The sequence below is a fragment of the Macrotis lagotis genome, chromosome 7 (genome assembly GCF_037893015.1).
Source record: "Macrotis lagotis isolate mMagLag1 chromosome 7, bilby.v1.9.chrom.fasta, whole genome shotgun sequence".
NCBI classification, from domain to species: domain Eukaryota; kingdom Metazoa; phylum Chordata; class Mammalia; order Peramelemorphia; family Peramelidae; genus Macrotis; species Macrotis lagotis.
In genome coordinates, this window is record NC_133664.1 from 204,588,785 (window position 1) to 204,607,260 (window position 18,476).

The window sequence follows — 18,476 nt, forward strand, 5'->3', positions numbered from 1 at the left end:
ATATGATTTCTCTCTCATCACATTCAACTTAGATCAATGTATACCATGGAAACAATGTAAAGACTAACAGACTGCCTTCTTTGTGGGGTGGGAAGAGAGATTAGATAATTTTTTTAAAAAAATATATAGTCAGGGGCAGCTAGGTGGCGTAGTGGATAAAGCACCGGCCCTGGAGTCAAGAGTACCTGAGTTCAAATCCGTCTCAGACACTTAATAATTACCTAGCTGTGTGGCCTTGGACAAGCCACTTAACCCCATTTGCCTTACAAAAAAAAAATATATATATATATATATATGTATATATATATATATACATATATATATATATAGTCATGAAAACATTACCACAATAGTCATGTAGTAAAAGTAAACATACCTCCACCCCCTAAAAAAGAACCACAAGAAAAATAAAATAAATAAATAAATAAAATTAAATAAAAAAGAGTATGCATCAGTCTTAATTCAGACACCATCAGCTCTGTCTTTGGGATGGATGGTATTCTTTAGCAAAAGTCCTTCAGAGTTCTCTTGAGTAAGGTAAGTCATGCACAACTGACCATCCTACAACATTGCTATTACTCTGTATATATTTCCCTTTGCATCTGCTCATGCAAGTTTTTTAATGAGAACATCCTGTTCATAATTTCTTTTAACAGAAATAGCGTTTCATCTTAATCATATGCCACAATTTGTTCCGCCATTCCCCAATTTGGTGTGCATATCCTCAATTTCCTGGTCCTTGCCACCAGAAAAGAGCTGCTATAAATATCCTTCTATGTATAGGTCCTTTCCTTCCTGTTTTTCATCTGTTCTGGAATATAGACCTGGGAGTGACATTGCTAGGTCAAAGGGTAGACATGGTTTTTATAGCCCTTTGGTCATAGTTCCAAATTGCTCTTCAGAATGGTTGAATCTTTTCACAACTCCTCCTACAATGCATTAATGTCTCATTTTTCCTACATCCCCTCCAATATTTGTAATTTTTCCCCTTTATGTCCTATTAGCCAATTCAATAGGTATAAGGTAGTACCTCAGAATTGTACCAGGGCTGGTTAGGTGGTGCAGTGGATAGAGCACTGGCCCTAGAGTCAGAAGTACCTGAGTTTAAATCTGGCCTCAGACACATAATAATTACCAAGCTGTGTGGCTTTGGGCAAGCCACTTGACTTGCCTTACCAAAAAAAAAAAAAAAAAAAAAAGAATTGTTTCCACCTGTATTTCTCCTGCCAGTGTGAGCTTGGACATTTTTTTAAATGATTTAAATAGATAGCATTGATAACCTCATTTGAAAACTGCTCAAATCTTTTGACCATTTGTTAGTTGGGAAATGACTTATTTTTTTTAAATTTGACTCAGTTCTCCATGTTTGAGAAATGGGGTCTTTATCAGAGAAACTTGTTTCAATACTTTTTTCCCACAGTCATTATTGCTAACTCTATTTTCCTCCATCCTGTTTCCTCTACCCCCATTTATTCTACTCTCTCTTTTTACCCATTCCCTCTCAAAAGTGTTTTGCATCTAAATACTCCCTCCCACAATCTTCCCTCTGTTCTATCATCTTCTCCCATTCCTTTCCCCTCTTACTTTCCTCTAGAGTAAGATAGATTTCTATTGAGTGTTTATGTTATTCCCTCTCTGAGACAATTTCAATGAAAATAAGGTTAATTCATTCCCCTTTACCTCCCCCCTCTTCCACTCTACTACAAAAGCTTTTAATTGCCTCTTTTATGTGAAATAACATCTCATTGTACCTCCCCCTTTTCCTTTTTCCTAGTACATTCTTCTCTCACCTATTACTTTATCTCTTTAATATATTAACCCTTCAAATTCATCTCTGACCCATGACTTGTCTATATCTGCTCCTTCTATCTTCCCTAATATATCAGTATCATCTTCTCATGCAGGAATATAAGCAGTTCAACAACATTAAATCCCTTATGATTTGCCTTTCCTGATTACTTTTTTATACTTCACTTGAGTCTTATATTTGCAGATCAAATCTTCTGTTCAACTCTAGTCATTTTATCAGGAAAGTTTGAAAGTCCCCTATTTCATTGAATATCCATCTTTTCCCCTGAAAGAGTATGTTCAAGTTTGCTGCAAAGTTGATTCTTGGTTGTAATTCAAGCTCTTTTGACTTCCAGAATATCATATTCCACTCTACTGTTTTAATATAGAAACTGCTAAATCTTGTGTTATCCCAACTATGGCTCTACAATAATTGAATTGTTTCTTTCTGACTGCTTGAAGTATTTTCACCCTGACTTGAGAGCTCTGAAATTTGTCTATAATTTTTCTAACAGTTTTCATTTTGGGATCTCATTCAGGTGATGATTGGTGGATTCCTTCCATTTCTACTTTATCTTCTGCTTGTAGAATATCATGACAGTTTTCCTTGATAATTTCTTGAAAAAATGATGTTAGGGTCTTTTTTTGATCATGGCTTTCAGGTAGTTCAATAATTTTTAAATTGTCTCATCTGGATCTGTTTTCCAGGTCAGTTGTTTTTTTCCAATGAGATATTTCACATTTTCTTCTAGTTTTTCATTCTTTTGGTTTTGTTTTGTTTCTTGATTTCTCACAAATTCATCAGCTTCCCTATGTTCCATTCTATATTTTAAGGAATTTTCTTCAGTGGGCTTTTGCATCTTCTTTTCCATTTGACCAGTTCTTTTTAAGACTGTCTTCTCATCATTGGCTTTTTGGACCTCTTTTTACATTGGGCTTAGTCTGGTTTTTAAGACATTATTTTCTTCAGTATTTTTTTGCATCTCATTCACCAAGCAGCTGACTCATGTTTTTCCCATGTCCCCCTCGTTTCTCTTCCAAGTTTTTCCTCTACCTCTCCTATTTGATTTTCAAAATCCTTTTTTGAGCTCTTCCAAAGCCTGAGTCCAATTCATATTTTAACTGGAGGCCTTGGATGTGGAAGCTTTCATTTTAGAATCTTTTGAGTGTGTATTTTGATCTTTCATATGACCACAGTAACTGCCTATAGTCAGATTTTTTTCTTGTGTTACCTAATCATTTCCCCAGCCTATGACTTGATTTTACCACTTTGTTAAGATGGGACTCTACTTCCATAATGGAGGATGCACTGTCTCAAACTTTTGAGGGTTATTTATTACTAGGGACCTGCAAGTTTTCAATCCTTCCAAGGTCTTATGGGAGTATTCATAAATAGTCATGGCCAGTGCTCTGGTCTGTGGATGGACTATGAAGAGGGTCCCTGCTTTCCTGGCAGTAAGTTCTGTTGTGCTTCTGTTCTTCTTCCTGGGACTGTAACTTATATCTGAGTATAAATGAAGCAACATAGTCCTGCCTCAGGGATAACAAAGAGACCCCTATAATATCCTTTTGACTCCCTTAATATAGATGGACTGAGCCCATTACTGCTGCTTCTGCTGCTGATTTAATCTCTCCTCCCCAGTCCTATTCTTTGTCTGCTAGGGTCGGGTATGCACTGCTGATGCCTATGCTGACCTGGGTTGCAATATTACTCTGGTGCAGCAGAGTTTTCCTACTGACCTTCGAAGTTGTCCTTGTCATTTCTGGGCTGAGAGGTTTGGAAACCACAACTGCTGCCACTGACCCAGATGCCCAACTTCCTGTTCCTGGATGACTGCTGGTTTACTCTGGTTCACATCCCCACCCCTTCCCCCTGCTCCCCCCTCCTTCTTACTCCAGTTGTCTATACCCCATTGAGTATATTTGCTGTTTCCTCTCCTAGCCATCTCTGATGAGAGCAAAGGTACCCTCATTCCCCCTTGCCTCCCCCCTTCCATATCATTGCAATAGCTCATTGTAATAAAAAAATCTTATTATGTGAAATATCTTGAACTATTCCCCTTCTCCTTTTTCTTTCTCCCATTCCATTTACCTTTTTTTCCTATTGACTCCATTTTTACACCATATTTTATCTTTGAATTCAGCTTTCTCCTGTGCTTCAACTATAAAAGCTCCCTCTACCTGCTCTATTAACTGAGAAGGTTCATATGAGTATTATCAGTATCATTTTTCTATGCAGGAATACATGCAGTTCATCCTCATTAAGTCCCTCATATTTCCCCCCTCTCCTCCAATCTCCATGCTTCACCTGAGTCCTGTATCTGTTTTGTTTTTTTGTTTTTTTTAGATTTTTCAAGGCAGTGGGGTTAAGTGGCTTGCTCAAGGCCACACAGCTAGGTAATTATTAAAAGTGTCTGAGGCCGGATTTGAACTCAGGTACTCCTGACTCCAAGGCCAGTGCTCTATCCACTGTGCCACCTAACTGCCCCACTGAGTCCTGTATCTGAAGATCAAACCTTCTGTTCAGCTCTGGCCATTCCAAAAGGAACATTTAAAATCCCCCTGGTTCATTGAAAGTCCATCTTTTTCCCTGGAAGAGGACATTCAGCCTTGCTGGGTAGTTCATTCTTGGCTGCATTCTAAGCTCTTTTGCCTTCTGGTGTATTATATTCCAAGCCCTAAGAGCTTCCAATGTAGTTGCTGCTAAGTCCTGTGTGATCCTGACTGCAGCTCCACAATATTTGAACTGTGTCCTTCTGGCTGCTTGTAATATTTTCTCTTTGACTTGGGAGTTCTGGAACTTGCTTATAATATTGCTAGGGGTTGGTTTTTTGGGATCTCTTTCTCGGGGGATCGGTGGATTCTCTCCATTTCTATTTTGCCCTCTGCTTCTAGAATATCAGGGCAATTTTCCTGTAGTAATTCTTTGAAAATGATGTCAAGGCTCTTTTCCTGATCATGATTTTTCAGGTATTCCAATAATTTTAAAATTATCTTTCCTAAGTCTGTTTTCCATATCAGTTGTTTTTTCAATGAGATATTTCACATTTTCTTCTAATTTTTCATTTTTTTGGTTTTGAAGTATTGATTCCTGATTTCTGTTAAATTCATCAATCTCCCTGAATTCTATTCTTTGTCTGAAGGATTTGTTCTCCTCAGAGAGTTTTCTTATCTCTTTTTCCATCTGGCCAATTTTGATTTTTAAAGCATTCTTCTCCTCAATAACTTTTTGAACTGTTTTATCCATTTGACCTAAGCTGGTTTTTAGCATGCTATTTTCTTCAGCATTTTTTTGGATCTCCTTGACTAAGCTGTTGACTTCATTTTCATGTTTTTCCTGCATCTCTCTCCTTTCTTTTTCCAGTTTTTCTTCTAACTCCCTCATTTGATTTTCAAAGTCTTTTTTGAGCTCTGTCATAGCCTGAGCCCAATTCCTGTTTTTCTTGGAGTCTTTAGATGCAGGAGCTTGTGCTTCCTCATCTTCAGACTGAGTATTTTGATCCTTCTTGGGCTCATTTGCAAAATATTTCTCAATAGTCTTCCTTTTGTTTCTCTGCTTGCTCATTTTCCCAGCCTGGGCCTGGGGCTGCTTCCTGAGCTTTTGGGACACTCCCACAAGGGTCTCAGTGTGTGAGGCTCTGTCCTCCCTCCTGGTCTGTGAATGACCATAAGCACCCCCCTCTGCCATGGGGCTAAGGTGGAGGGGTGCTGTTCTGTGGGAGGGCCTAGACTGAGATCAAGATCTGAATGTGGTCAGAGCCCCAAAGTCCTGTTCCAGAGGCAGAGGACAGAGCTCTGCAGTCTCTCTTCACTCCCCTCCCTCAGCTCAATGAGCTCATGCCCTGGAGGCTCCTGCTTACCAGCTCAGCCTGCTTCTGTTTCAGGATCTGGGCTTGCTGTGTGCCCTGAGGGCTGGGCTCCACGTGCTCGCTCTGGCAGAGGTCCCCTGCTGTTCCCCTACTTTGTGCCTGATGCTCCTCGGGGTGCAGCTCAGGAGATTCCCCCGCTGCTGTGAGCTGTGACTCCCAGCGCCCTGGGGCTGCCTCCGGGAGGCTGAAGTTCTTTGGCTCTGGAGGGCCACCCCTCTGGCAGGCCGCCTCTCTAACCCAGGGAGCAGAGCCTTTCTGCTCTTTTCCAGGTTACCTTGAGTAGGAGAACTGCCTCACTGGGTCCCTTTGTGGGTTCTGTCTCTTGAAAGTTTAGTTAGAGTCCTTAGCTTATGAGTTTTATCAGAGAGCTTCTAAGACTCGAGCCCTTCTTGTCGCCATCTTGGCTCCACCCTCTCACTTAACTTTTCTGAGCCTCAGTTTCCTCATTTGTAAAACGAGTCTGTACAGGTGTTTGTGGATCCGTGCCAGGCACAGTGCCACAGAGAGGAAGAAGACTCACTCCTTGATATCTGCAGGGAGAGTGTCGAGCGGTGGTCGGAAACCCAGAATGTTGTCACCAAAGAGAAAAACAAAGATGAAGTGCAAGCCATTGCTACCCTTATTGAGAAACAGGCACAGATTGTAGTGAAGCCCAAGATGGTGTCAGAGGAGGAGAAGCAACGGAAAGCTGCTCTATTGGCCCAATATGCCAATGTAACAGATGAGGAGGATGAAGTGGATGAGAAGGATGGTTCAGTTGCTACGACAATGAATATTGGGTCTGAAAAATCTCTCTTTCGAAACACCAATATGGAAGATGTCCTGAATGCTCAAAATTTGGAGCGAGATTCATTGTGGGATGAGTCTCAGAGGAAGAAGGAACAAGACAAACTACAAAGGGAGAAAGACAAGCTGGCCAAGCAGGAGCGAAAGGAGAAGGAAAAGAAAAGGACACAGAAAGGGGAGTGCAAACAGTAACGTCTGGATCCTCTCTTTCTCCCAAGGACTTGATCAAAGGAAGAACTGGGTCTTGCATATGGTGTGTATTTTGGAGAAATAAGTCCTAGTGGTTTTCTTAATGCATTTCTTCCTTTGTTTACACAGCCAAAAGAAAAATCACAAATGATTAATTATAAAATGTGCCATGTGATTTGTGGTGTGAGTAATGTTGGATTGATGTAGCCAATATCTGTACCAAAGATCAAAGATCTGAGAAGGTGTGACCTATTTTCAGCAAATCAATTCTTGTGATCCTGTTATTAACCACTTAAAGTTTTGTCTTCCTCTTCTTGGCCAGAAAACTAGCTTTGTAAACTTTTAAACTTGGAATATGTAGGATTGGAATGGATACTGCACTCCCTGACAGAATGTAGAGTTGGAAGTTAGCTTTGAAGAAGGCAGGTAGCTCTAAAATGTGGTGTTATTTCTATCAGATAAGATAGAAAACTAAATCAAGATTTTATTTTTTAAATATATACAGGAACAGAAGCCTAAGCCTAGGAATGTGGAGGTAGTTATGGATATTTTTTTTAAAAAGACTTATCACATTAGTGCAAGGCTAATTAAATCTGTAGCTATGAATTTATAGCTGTAACCATGACTTCTCAACTGTGATAGGTTTAGTATCATTCCTACCTTAAGATGCCTAAATATAAGTCAAAACTTCTAGTGGTTCCTAGTTTTAAAGAATTAGAGTGGAAAGGTCATCTCCCTAAAGAAAAAGGCAGCACTAGGAATCTCTAGCAGCGCTGGTCTAGCAACAAACAATGATGTCAGCCTCTCCTGGTCCACCTTTCCATTCTTCAAAATGGATTGGGGAGAAAGATGACACTGGTTATTCATTCAGATTTGGGCTAGGAAGGGACTGATACTTGCATTATTGTTAAGTCTATTTAGATGGATCAGATGCTAGCAGGAGCTCTCCACCTCTGCTTTCTTCTCTGGCTATATTTAGTTGCAAGTAACTTCTCTCTTTGATTGTAAACTACTACTGACCATAAAAGAACCCAGAGAAGGCACTTTCACTGAATAAACAGAATGAAGGGAGATCAGTTTTATATGACTAATTACTTGGGAGTAACAGACCTTTTTACTTGTGTGCAGATGATTAAAATGATGCTTGGCTAAGGAAAAGATTTTCTCCTCTCTTTCACACACTCCTGTGCCATAGCATTTCAGAAATGTAAATGTTCACATTTTCCATTTTTTTCAAATAAACTTCTGATATTTAAATAAAAAAAAGAAATAGGCCATAAGATAACCCTTGAAATCTATATTTCTTTCGGTTCATTGTGTCCCAGCTTCCTTTTGGTTTCACCTTTCAGGGAAGACCAGCACACCCATAATATCTTGGGGAAATTTGGGGCATAACACAAAGCAGAAACAAATAACAGTTTTTTACCCCCTGGTTGTTTGACACTTTTTCTCTTAAAGTTATATGAAGTAACTAAAACAAGGGAATTAAAATGCACCATTTCATCAAAGGTATAATGAGTTTAAGGAATGAATGAATAAATATTACAAGCATAGTTCCATCAATTTTTTTCACCTATCGATAAAATGAACAATATTGTGGCAACTTAAAAACACTTTTGTGCAAATGAATGTTAAGAAAGAGTAAGAAATGTAAATTTGTGATTTCCATATTGTGCATTTTAGCAACCAGTTCACCAAACTTAACATAAAATTAGATTTTTGTTTCTGCTGAACTGGTGGGAACCAGTTGAATTCCAACACTGGTCCTTTTCCTAGTAGTCTTAGGAAGTGCAATTGCTTTGGCAAAGGATATGCATGGTTTATAACCCTTTGGGTATGGTTCCAAATTGCTCTCCAAAATGGTTAAATCACTCTACAATTTCACTAATTGTACATTAGTTTTGCAGTTTCCCACATTCCCTCCTATATTTGTCATTTTCCTTTTCTGTCATATTAGCCAATCTGATAGGTGCATGGTAGTAGTTCATTTGTTTTAATTTTCATTTCTCTAATAATGATTTAGAGCATTTTTTATATGACTATAGTTTTGATTACTTTTTTATGAAAACTGCCTGATCATATTCTTTGACCATCTATCAATTGAGGAATGGTTCATATTTCTATGACTCCATTTTTTATAATATTAAAAATAAGAGAAACTTTATTTGAGAAATAAATCTGAGAAACTTGCATTTTTTTTACATTAATGATTTATCACTATATATTTCCCTCTATTCTATTGCCTCCCCTGCTTATTCTACTCTCTCTCTTTCACCCTATTAACAAAAGTATTCTATTTCTTACTTTTTTTTCTCTCCTTTCTGCCCTCCCTATCTATCAGCCCTCAGCCCCTTCTTATCCTCTTCAACTCTTAGCTATCTAGTGGGAGTATACATGTAATTCCCTCTTTGAGATAATTCCAATGAGAGTAAGGTCTATGTGCTCCTCCTTCTCTTTCCCCTATCTTCCTCTCCACTGCAAAATTTCTTTTGGACCTTTTTTATGTCAGATAATTTATCCCTTTCTATCTCTCTGTTTCTCCTTCTCCCACTCCTTAATCTTATTGTTTGTAAATAATCACCCCATCATATTCAATTCACATCTGTGCTTTTTGTCTAGGTAGAACTAGGACAGATCTCCCTCCCTTAATAAAGATAAAGGTTTTAGGAAGTCCCATTTAAAAAGGTAGGCAGTCTAACCTTATTGAATTCTTTATGAATTCTCTTTCCTCTTTACCTTTTTATGTTTCTTTTGACTCTTGTACTTGAAAATCAAATTTTCTATTTAGCTCTGTTTTTTTTTCAACAGGAATGCTTGTCCTTTATCTTATTAAATAGCCATTTTTTTCCCTTGAAGGATTATACTCAGTTCTGGGTAGGTGATTCTTGTTTGTAATTCTAGCCCTTTTCCCTCCAGAATATAATCTTCCAAGCCCTCTGCTACTTTAATGTAGAAATGGCTAAATCTTGTACTATCCTGACTATTTTGAATTAGTTCTTTTTGGCTACTTGCAATATTCTCTCCTTGACTTGAGAGTTCTGAAATGCTCAGTGAATGGGCAGCTAAGTGGTGCAGTGGTTAGAGTGCTGGCCATGGAATCAGGAGGTTGTGAGTTCAAATTTGATGTCAGATAATTAATAATTATCTATCTCTGTAACCTAACCCCATTGCCTCATAAAAACAACAACAAAAGCTGTTCAGTGTATTTTTTCAATTTCTATTTTACTCTGTGATTCTAGAATATTGGGTAGTTTTCCTTGATAATTTCTTGAAAGATAATGGCCAGGTCTTTTTTGATAATAGTTTTCAAATAATCCAATAATTCTTAAATTACCTCTCCTGGGTCTACTTTCCAGGTCAGTTGTTTTTCCAATAATATAATTTTTTTGATTTTGCTTTACTGTTTCTTAATGACTTATAAAGTCATTCACTTTCATTTAACCAATTCTGTTTTTTAAGGAGTTCTCTTCAGTGAATTTTTGTGCCTCTTTTTCAATTTGGTTAATAATGCTTTTCAAGCTATTCTTCTCTTCATTGGATCTTTGTGTCTCTTTTGCTATTTGGCATTTTGCTTTTTAGTATTGCTGTCCAGTATTTTTTGTTCTTTTACTATTTATTGACTCTTTTTTTCATGATTTTCTTGCATCACTCTCATTTTTTCTTCCCAGTTTTTCCTCTGCTTCTTTTGATTTTTAAAATTCTTTTTGAGCCCTTCCATAACTAGGGGGTCAATTCATATTTCTCTTTGAGGTTTTGGATGCAGGAGATTTAACTTGTTTTCTTCTTCTGAGAGTTGCATTCTTTCCTGTCACAATAATAACTTTTTACAGTGAGGATAATTTTCTGCTATTTGCTTATTTTCCAATCTATTTCTTGACTGTGCTAAAGTGGATCTCTGCTTCTGGAGTCAAGAGGGTACCATCCCAAGGTTTTTGTGCAGTTGCTTTCAGAGGTAATTCTGTGGAACTGTAAGTTTTTATTTCTTCCAAGGTTGTATAATCAAAGGACAGATTTACTACTATCTGGGGAGAAACTTACTACTTTCTTGCACTTTTGCACAAGCTCTCTTTTTCACCCTGAAACTGTGAAAAGGGTTTCTGCTCTCCTGAGGCCAGTGATAGTGGTCCTTCTTGTCCCAGGACTGAGACTGAAGCCCCAGACTGTTATCTAGATTCAAGTATTGGCAATGCAACAGAATCCTGCCCCTGGAGCCAGCAAAGGGACCCCTTTAATCTCCAGTTGTCCAATTCCCTTACCACTAGTAGACTGAGAGATCCAAAACCACTACCACCACTGATTCTGGTTTTCTAGGGGCCCCAGTCTGTCCTGGCAAGGACTGCACTCCACTCTCACCCAGGTGCAACATTTCTTTCTGGTCAACCTTCTAAGTTGTCTTGAGGTAGAAAATTGGTTCACTCTGTCCTTTTTGGGGGTTCTATTGTTTATTTTGAGATATTATTTAAAGGTATTTGGAGAGGATTGGAGAGGCCTGTCTTTTCTTCACCATCTTGGTTCTACCTCTCCTGCTATCTAACTCTTACCTTTGGCATCTTGGGCCATCATCAGTCATTTTGGCTTTTATCCTGCCACTGGACTCCAATGACTCTGGAAGAGAAAGTGAGGCTGATGACTTTGTACAATTCTGTATCCCTTAAAAACCACTCCTTTGAAAGATATCCCCTCATGAAGACATTGGTCCTTTATGAAAGGAAGGATTTTTTTTATTTCCACAAGGTAATTAATAGTTTCTCATGGAAAAGTAAAAAAGGAATGAGCTAGATGATAATTCCATTCAGGTGAATTTGGAGTTATCCAACTACTTTGAAACAAACAAGAAATCTGGGAGTTTAAGGGGCAAGATTATGCAGTGGCTAGAATGTCAGACCTGGAAGTATAGACTTCAGTTGCAATCTTGCCTCAGATACTTAGTAGTCTCCTTTCCTCATTGATTTCTAAGGTTTATTCTGACTTGAAATCTATATAAGTAGGAGAACAAAAATAAGGAGTGGCCTATTTTTTTTTTTTTGCCTCTTTGTAAAGTATTGAGGAGGCAAGGAAAATGGTCCATGTGGAGTGTGTGGCAGGACACAGATAGATGGTAGTCTAGCAGCAGTGGAAAGCTATGCTGGGTTGGTAGGCAATCCCTCTGAACATCTTTTGGAGGAGGCTATTCTTCCTCTGGGACAGCACTTCCACACTCTCTGAAAAATGTCTTTCCTTGGGAATTCAGCCTGCACAGAACTACTGCTAACTTATACCTTGGGTGGAGGAGGAGAGGGAGCTGACTGTCTAAGTAGAAACTTTGCCCTGGGAAGTTACTTTTAAAAAAATCAATAATTCTAGGTCCCCTGACAGAGATAATGTTCTGTTCCCAGGACACTCATTCCAATGCCTTCTCTAAGAAGAATGATACTTATAAATTTCACGATGCAAGAAGATGACAGTTTTTAATTCAGTGGAGACAGCAAGTAGAAACTTGTTCTAAAAATCTAATAGTTGTAAAGGGTTTCTCCAAGGGCCCCAACCTCCAGATGAGCTGCCAAAGGAGCCCAAGCAGGTAGCTCTGGCAGCCTCTGGTGTGAGCCCTGCCTTCTCTGCTAGGGGTTGAAAAGGAAGGAGCTGAAGCATGGCCCTGTCCACTTTCTCCCAGTTTTCTTTGACTCCTCTTGATGTCTTTTGTCAAAGTCTCTCAATATCTTTCTTAAGAACTTTGTAATTAATTGTGTGACATGGGAGACACTAACACAGGATTGCCCTCCTTGGTGTGCCCTCATTAGAGAAGGTGCTGTTATATATGAGCAAAACAAAATTGAAGTAGCTCAAAACAAATGTGAGATGTGCAAATTTAGAGAATCCGCCCCAAATGTTCGCATGACTTATTTGTACCCAACCTGTGATAAAACATTCCCAGTTCAAGTTGATCTGATCAGTCATAGTTGAATAGATTGTAACTTGACTCTAACATAGTGTTATCATTTTGGTCTTCTTCAAGAATGAGGGACAACACAAAGGATATGCAAAGGCAATTTATGGATGAGGAGATCAAAGCAATCCAAATTCATATGAAAAATTGCTCTAAATCATTACTTATTAGAGAAATGCAAATTAAAGTTTCTCTGAGGTACCATCTCATACCTCTCAGACTGGCTAATATGACCAGAAAGGATAATGATCATTGTTGGAAGGGCTGTGGGAAATCTGGGACACTATTACATTGTTGGTAGAGCTGTGAACTCATCCAACCTTTCTGGAGAGAAATTTGGAACTATGCCCAAAGGGTGACCAAAAATGTGCACAACCTTTGATCCAGTAATACCACTATTGGGTCTATACCCTTAATGATTGATGAAAAAGGGTAAAAATATAACTTGTACAGAAATAGTCATAGCAGCCCTGTTTGTGATTGCAAAGAATTGGAAATCAAGTAAATGTCCTTCATTTGGGGAATTGCTTAGCAAACTGTGGTATATGTATGTCATGGAACACTATTGTTCTATTAGAAGCCAGGAGGGATGGGAATTCAGGGAAGCCTGGAGGGATTTGGATGAACTGATGCTGAGTGAGAAGAGCAGAACCAGAAAAACATTGTATCCCCTAACAGCAACATGGGGGTGATGATCAACCTTAATGGACTTGCTCATTCCATCAGTGCAACAATCAGGGACAATTTGGGGCTGTCCTTAATGGAGAATACCATCTGTATCCAGAGAAAGAACTGAGGAGTTTGAGCAAAGATCAAGGACTATTACCTTTAATTTAGGAAAAAAATTGATATCTTATTGTCTGATCTTACTATCTCTTGTACTTTATGTTTCTTCCTTAAGGATATGATTTCTCTCTCATCACATTCAATTTGGTTCAGTGTATACCATGGAAACAATGTAAAGACTGACAGATTGCCTTCTGTGGGGGAGAGGGAGGGAAGAAAAATTAGGGGGGAAAAATTGTAAAACTCAAAATAAATAGTCTTTTTAAAAAAATTTTAAAAATTAAAAAACATTTAAAAAAAAAGAATGAGGGACAACAACCAAGCTCTCTCCTTAGAAATAGTCAGAATGCCCATGGGGGCCTAGGGGGCTTAACTGATTGCCTACACTTGTCTGGGCAGCCTCTCAGACCCTTCCACTTCCATTCCAGGTCTGTGAGCCAAGGCAGCAACCATTAAGGTGAACCTGATGTTATTGTGGCTTTCCGAGAAAAGCTGAATTCAACATCAATGTGTTTGTGTCTCTGGCAGTCTCTCCTCTCCATGGCTACCAAAGCTTTGAAGTTCAGAGGGGAGACCTGTTCCAACTGATCCTTTTTTCCTCTCCTGTATAGTAAAATCAGGACTCTGGGCATTTTTATGAGTTTACATACTCCTCATCTTGGACCTTGGGCATGTGCCAGGTCACTGTTGTTTCTACATCAAGTTTTCCTCTCCAAATAGACTCAAAGCTCTATCATGACAACAATACTGTCTTCTACTGGCAGATCAGTCTTTACAATTTTCCCAGTTCAAGATGGCTAAGTCAGCAGAATCCATAAAAAAGTGGAAATCAATCTCAATCTCAAAAGACACCTTCCTTACTTTTCTCCCCACAGGTCCAGTCTGAAAATTGGAAGAAGATTCTACTACATGGCCTACTTGACATCCCCATATTCTCTGGTAGACAAATGTCTCAGAAATTCTGAGGTTGTTTGGCCTTATAGTGGTCAGGCCTTATAAAAGATATTCTTTGTCCCCTTCCTCAGCTTGGGGTTGGAGGTGGTTAGAGAATAAGGCCAAGGCCTTTAAGATTATTATTAGATTTAGGGGGCAGCTAGGAGGACCTGAGTTCAAATCCAGCCTCAGACACTCAATAATTACTACCTAGCTGTGTAACCTTTGGCAAGTCACTTAAACCCATTGCCTTGCCCCCCCAAAAAAAATTTTTTTTAATTTTAAAAAGATTATTATTAGATTTAAAAGAAACTTAGAAGACCTGATCTGATTGACATTCCTATACTCTCTAGCAGACGATATGTCTCATAAATAGATATCATTGACCACCACTATATATATTTGACTACCAATATATTCATTTGACTGCCATCAAGTACAGTGACCAGATCCTGTAAAAGATTCCCCTAACTTCTTTCCCAGCTTTCCTTGAAGAAGGTTGCGAGGCCAAGGCCCTCACAAACACTAATGGGCCTAGAAGAACCTTTTTAAGCTCAGATTTGGTTTATATAAATCTTTGCTTTCCCTTGAGATGAAAGAAGAAGAAGACTCAAAGTGGCCAAGCATTATAAGAAAGTCACTGCCTCCATCTACCCTACACAGCCTTTTCCTAAGAATTTGCAGTAGAGAGAAGGCTAGGTCCTCATGGCACTATAGATTTGAAAGACATTTAGGAGGGAAAAAATCTCTGGCTACCCTCCACCTTCAACTCACTAATAAAGTGGACTCCATCATTTGACAAGAATTGTATGATTCCCTGGCACATAGATCTCTCCCTTTCAGATTTGCACATTCTATGGATGCCATTCAGGCAGACTGCCAGTAATGATATGATGTAAAAGAGAGACAGAAAGACAGACTTCAGCCAAACTCCTACTAATGAAACAGTGTTAAAAAGGGGGGGGGGGGTGAGGGGGGTAACTACTAATGTGGAAAAATTATAATGTATAATGTAAGGGCCAACTGGCCCTGCCAACACCCACTGCCAGTAATAATAATGATGATGTTGATAATGATGATAGATTAGTCCAATGGGGAGGAAAATAAGAAATTTAATAGTCACAAGGAAAGGATTATTAGATTAAAGGGGTCCGCTGAGCAGGAGTGGACCTTAGGTACTGCCTCTCCAGGGACTAGGCGCCCTTTTTGAGGAAGGCAGGGAGGATAGAATATGGGATCTGGATTCGGGACTTCCGGCTTCCTTGCAGCAACGACCCCGGTCCCAGGGTCCGGGCGGGCAGCCCGGCTCCTTCGCTCTCCCATTCTAGATGCGGGGTCCACCCCCATCCCCACCCGAGCCTTGCGGGGTCTTCACTCCTTCCTTGGAGTGAGGACCGGCAGCACTCTGAGCCTGGTTCTTTTCTCTTCCTCTCCCCTAGGTGCGGAGCCAGGGCTGGAGGATGGTTTCAAAAGGGGAGCCGGGTGACCTGGCCAAGGTGGTCCAGGTGCTGATGCTGTCCGGCGTCTGAGGCATGCAGGTCTGGGTTACCTTCATCTCAGGATTTGTGTTCATCTGTTCCAGGGGCTGCCTTGACACACCTACAGACTGGTCCAGAGCAAACTCTTCTCCTTCTATTTCCTTGTTTCCCTGGCTTGTGCTGCTATCAGCCTGGGCATCTTTGTGTTCCATCACCCAGTGGTGAAGCTCAGCTTTACCCTGGCAGAAGCTGGTTAGTTGGCCCTCCTGGCTTTCAGCCTTGGTCTGTGGGCCCTGAGCCCAGGACTACAGCTGCTATGTGGGCCCTGCAAGCAATGGAGAAGGAGCAAGGTCTAGGTGAGGAACCCCCAGGACCTCCCCAGGGTCTAGACCCCTATCTTCGACTTCAGGAACTGGATCCCAAGTATCGGGCTCGGCAGACATTGTTCCACTATCATGGCCTCTCTTCCCCCTCCAACTTGGGGAATCTGCTTAGCAATGGCATCTGCCTTGCCTTCCTGGCACTGCACCTCCAAAGCCTGTAGGAAGCAGTACTCTTCTCACTGCTTAAAGGAGGGATTCTAGCTCCTTCTCTGGGTCCAAATCTAACCCACATATGGTCTCTGCTTAGCTGACCCCGTGAATCAAGCAGCCAAGATGTAGAGGAGAGCCTGCCTCCTTCTCTATGCTCTGTTCTTCCAAGTGGGGTTCTAATGCCTGTCATGCTGCTATTTGTCCTTTCTGATCCAAGACCCTCTTTCTAGCTCTTCCTCCTTCCCCTGTCTGTTCCAGGTATTGCATGGGCCAGAACTGGGAGACTTTCTGCAACTGTGATTTTGTATCAATGTGTTTCCTATTAAAAAAAAAAAGGTGGGGGGGTTCACAAAAAGAAGAGTAGGAAAAGTCTAAAAACTGAAGATGAGAGAAAGTAAATGACCAATGAAGTAAGCTCCCAGAGACATCAGTGTCTTCACTGTTTTTTTGCACAAGGTCATCTTCTATCTCCAGACTCCAGACTGTCTTTCCTGTTTAGAACACTCTCCTTCAAATCCAACTCCTGGCTTCCTGGCTTCTCAGAAACATTTTCTGATCCCCTTTAATGCTACTGCTTTCCTTCTGTTGATTTTTCAACTTATGCTGTATTTGTCCTATTTAAATGTAGGTATTTCCATGTCATTTCTCACATTTCTTAGACAATGAGCTCTTTGAAATTGTGAACTTTTGCCTATCTTTGTATCCCCAGAGCATATAGTACAGTTACAATGTACTAAGTAGTAGTAGTAGTACTAAGTAGGCCTTAGTAACATAGTAGATGCTTAATAAATGTTTAAGATTGACTGAGATACAGACTTATTTTTATTTTGGTAAATCAAGTGAGACTAGATTATGCTTTTGAGCAGGTAATATGAAGATGGCACAGGAAAAGTTGACTTCTGTACTGTCTTATACCCACCAGCTTACATAGACAAACATTAATGAAAACATACCTATTATTCTATGCCCAAACCAATTTACACCAGATTTTTTAGTTATATTACAATATATCCTAATCTTTGAATTGTTCCTAATATTCCAAGAGCAAAGAATAATGTGTAGTTAATGTCCATTTTCACCCAGAACAACCAAGGAGAACTAATAGGAATGCATTACCTGAAATGTTGAATGGAACAATTAAAATTTTTTAAATAAATGCTATTATATGGGGTGGCTAGGTGGCGCAGTGAATAGAGCACTGGCCTTGGAGTCAGGAGTACCTGGGTTCAAATCCAACCTCAGACACTTAATAATTACCTAGCCATGTGGCCTTGGGCAAGCCACTTAACCCCATTGCCTTGAAAAAAATCTAAAAGAAAGAAAAATAAATGCTATTATATTAATTGAAGGCACAAGGAATAATGGGAAAGAATGTTAGGATTCTATAGTGAATTAGCATAAAACCATGTCTTGAGAAGCAGATAGTTAAGAATAAGCCAACTTCTGCCAATAAGGTATATTCTCAACTTTACTGATGAAAAAACCAGAGTTGAATAGAAAATTTGACATTCAAACAAGACTCAAGAGAAACATTACAAGGTTAGTGATGAATCATTAGGAGCTTAATAAGATTAAACTGCCTACACTCCTATATGGGAAGAACATGAAATCCCTAAGAAATTTATGCAGGTCATCAAGACAAACAGCAATAAATGTATTATCATTAGAAGGAGTCTCCTTAGAGGGTATGGGTATGATCTCAAAAGGAAAATGAAAAGATAAAAAAAGAGGAATATACTGAAAGAAGGGAGAAAAGAGATGAAGAATGAGGAAATTTATTTCACATGAAAGAGGTACACAAGAGCTTTTACAATATAGAAGGAAATAGGGGGGACATGGGAAGTGGCAATGCTTTTATCTCACTCTCATTTGAACTGATTCAAAGAGGTGTACACACACACACACACACACAAACAGAGAATTGGACATAGAAATTCATCTTACCCAACAAGGAAGTGTGATAAGAAGGAATTGATACAAAAGTGAGGATGATATAATCTATAGATTAAGGGGAGGAGTAGTGGGAAACAAAAGATTTTTTGAAGAGAGGATTAAAAAAAGAGAAGAGTAAATAGAAGGGGATAGGATAGAGGGAAATACACATTTAGCAATTATAAGTGTGGGTGTGAATGTCATAAAACTCACCCATAAGATAGAAGAGAAAAGCAAAATGAACTATTTGTCAAGAATA

General features: G+C 39.5%; 2 pseudogenes; both read left to right on the plus strand.

Annotated features, from left to right (window-relative positions):
* Nucleotides 1-3,186: 3,186 nt before the first annotated feature.
* LOC141494250 (coiled-coil domain-containing protein 43 pseudogene) lies at nt 3,187-6,812 on the plus strand (annotated as a pseudogene).
* An 8,922-nt stretch (nt 6,813-15,734) lies between these two features.
* On the plus strand, nt 15,735-16,296 carry LOC141493966 (transmembrane protein 205 pseudogene; annotated as a pseudogene).
* The last annotated feature ends 2,180 nt before the right edge of the window (nt 16,297-18,476 follow it).